At 39.7% G+C, this 3,130-nt stretch overlaps 1 non-coding gene across 1 annotated transcript; it reads right to left on the reverse strand.

Annotated features, from left to right (window-relative positions):
- Positions 1-324: 324 nt before the first annotated feature.
- Positions 325-428, reverse strand: LOC112097500. Its single transcript, XR_002905032.1, has one exon. It is a non-coding gene; the product is annotated as a small nucleolar RNA R71 (small nucleolar RNA).
- Between the last annotated feature and the right edge of the window lie 2,702 nt (positions 429-3,130).

Genomic DNA, 3,130 nt, shown 5'->3' on the forward strand with positions numbered 1-3,130 from the left:
TTGAGCACATCATGCATAAGATACCCAAATGTAGCTGCTAGGAGCTTTGAACTAAAACCTAGTGTGCTAAATTGTCTCCCCACATTCTATGGTTTAGAAAATGAGGACCCATATAATCATATGAATGATTTTCATGCTATTTTTCAAACTTTTAAATACGAGAATTTTTCAGACGATGATGTTAAACTCAGATTATTCCCATTTTCTTTAAAAGATAGAGCTCGTTCATGGCTTAATACATTACCTGCTAATAGCATTGCATCATGGGAACAAATGGTAACAAAATTTTTGAATAAATATTTCCCAGTGCATAAAACCAATGCTATTCGCAGGGAAATCTCGGAGTTTACCCAGAGAGATGACGAGCAGTTTTTCGAAACGTGGGAGCGATTCAATGGGCTACTCTTGAAGTGTCCACATCATGGGTACGAGAAATGGCACCAATGCCAATACTTTTTGGAGGGATTATTGCCAAATGTGCAAGAATGGCTAATGGCGACAAGTGGAGGAGAGCTAATGTCAAAAAGTGCATCCGAGATTTGGGAATTCTTCCAGCGACAAGCGGATAATTCCCAACAACGGAGTCGATCACTCAGGAATACTAGAAGAATTAAAGGAGTAAATGAGGTTCAAATTGGCGAGTCAACTTCGGGAATCAAAGAAGTCAAGGAGATGGTTGAAGGTCTTGCTCGACAAATAGCATCGTTATCGACTGCTAAATCAACAGAACCACATGACCATGACTCATACTCAGATCAAGCCAATGCCATAGGTGTAATGAGAAAGCCATCAAATTACAACCCATACTCCAACACATATAATCCTGGATGGAGAGACCACCCCAATTTTTCATGGTCTCAAGGACTCCAACAGAATGGACCAGCAGCTCCAGCTCCACCAATGCAACAAATTCCTCAAGTTCCTCAAGCCTCTCAGCCACTATTTAGACCATACAATCAGAACCAGAACCACTCTCAACCTAGACCATGGGAGGATTCATTCCAGAATCTCAAGAATCTTACTCACTCTACGATTGAGCAACAAAACCGCACCATTGATGGACTACGAAATGAGTTGAGAGCAGGTTTCAACTCATAAGCCCAATCAGTTTCAAGCCTCGAAAATATGGTGGGACAACTTGCTTCTTCAGTTCAGACATTGGCAATGACTGTTGAGAAAGGCAAATTTCCAAGTCAACCAGTGCCTAATCCTAAAAGAGTACATGAAGCAAGTACCAGTTCACCACAGCAGCATGGAGAGGTCAAAGCAGTCATGACCTTGCGAAAAGGAAAAGAAGTCGACAACAAAGTGGAGATGCCGGTAACAAAAGAAAATCAAATTGTACCTGTGAGTGTTGATGACTCATCACCGGAGGAGAAAGAAGAAACCAACCCACGAGAATACGTTCCCAAAGCTCCATTCCCCCAGAGGTTAGCTAAAGGCAAGAAGGGAAAATCCACAGGTGAGATTCTCGAAATCTTTAAACAGGTAAGTGTTAACATCCCTTTGCTTGATGCTATTAAACAAGTTCCATCTTATGCCAAGTTTCTTAAAGACCTGTGTACTAAAAAGAGAAACATGCATGTTCAAAAGAAGGCATTTTTAACAGAAAACGTTAGTTCTATACTCCAACATAAAATTCCTTTAAAATACAAAGACTCAGGCTCCCCCACTATCTCATGTAGTATAGGGAACCACACAATTGAGAATGCTTTGTTGGATTTAGGAGCTAGTGTAAATTTGTTGCCTTATTCAGTATTTGTGAAACTTGGATTGGGAGAATTACACCCAACTCCAGTAGTGTTACAACTTACAGATCGGTCCACGAAAATACCTTGTGGTATTGTGGAGGACGTGCTTATCCAGGTAGACAAGTTTTATTTTCCTGTTGATTTCATTGTAATTGACACTCAACCAATACAGGATTCAAGGAAGCACATCCCCATTATTCTAGGCCGACCTTTCTTGGCAACTGCGGATGCTCACATTCAATGCAGGACTGGAAATATACGGTTGTCCTTCGGCAACATGACTATGGAGCTAAACATTTTCAACATTGCTAAACAACCTCACAGTGCAGATGATGGAATTGTTGATGTGGATTTAATTGAAGCATTAGTTGATGACACTTTTCTTTCAAACCTTAGTGATGATCCTTTACAAACATGTTTAACTCACTTTGATTTGGATTTTGATATTGACAGATCGGTCAATGAGGTCAACGCCCTGCTTGACTCAGCACCATCTATGGACACTAATAAATGGAAGTCAAGAGTTGAGCAACTAGCACTATCAGAGAAGAAACTCATCCCATCATCAGAATCACCACCGAAACTCGAGCTCAAACCATTGCCCAGCACTCTGGAATATGCATTTTTGGGAGAAGAAAGTACTCTGCCGGTAATCATCTCATCATCCCTAAATGACGAACAAAAAGGTAAGTTGTTGGATGTTTTAAAAGAGCACAAAGGAGCATTAGGATGGACCATAGCAGATATAAAAGGTATAAATCCAGTAGACTGCATGCATTACATTCACCTCGATGAAAATGCTAAATCTACTAGGGAGATGCAACGTCGGTTAAATCCTAACATAAAAGAAGTTGTTAGAACTGAAGTCCTTAAGCTATTAGATGCAGGTATCATTTACCTAATTTCTGATAGTTCATGGGTCAGTCCTGTGCAAGTTGTCCCCAAAAAGTCAGGAGTCACAGTAGTTACCAATGCTGATAATGAATTGATACCCACTAGAGTAACTACAGGATGGCGTGTATGCATTGATTACAAAAAATTGAATTCTGTCACACGCAAAGACCATTTTCCTTTACCATTTATTGATCAAATGCTTGATAGATTAGCAGGCCATGAATTTTATTGCTTTCTAGATGGCTACTCAGGATATAATCAGATTCCCATAGCACCAAAAGATCAAGAGAAAACTACTTTCACTTGCCCTTTTGGCACATTTGCATATAGGAGAATGCCATTTGGATTATGTAATGCACCTGCTACATTTCAACGATACATGTTAAGTATTTTTTCTAATATGGTTGAACGATTCCTTGAAGTCTTTATGGATGACTTTTCTGTCTTTGGTAATTCATTTGATCAATGCTTACATCATCTAACAC

The sequence above is a fragment of the Citrus clementina genome, unplaced genomic scaffold (assembly GCF_000493195.1).
Source record: "Citrus clementina cultivar Clemenules unplaced genomic scaffold, Citrus_clementina_v1.0 scaffold_6, whole genome shotgun sequence".
NCBI lineage: Eukaryota > Viridiplantae > Streptophyta > Magnoliopsida > Sapindales > Rutaceae > Citrus > Citrus x clementina.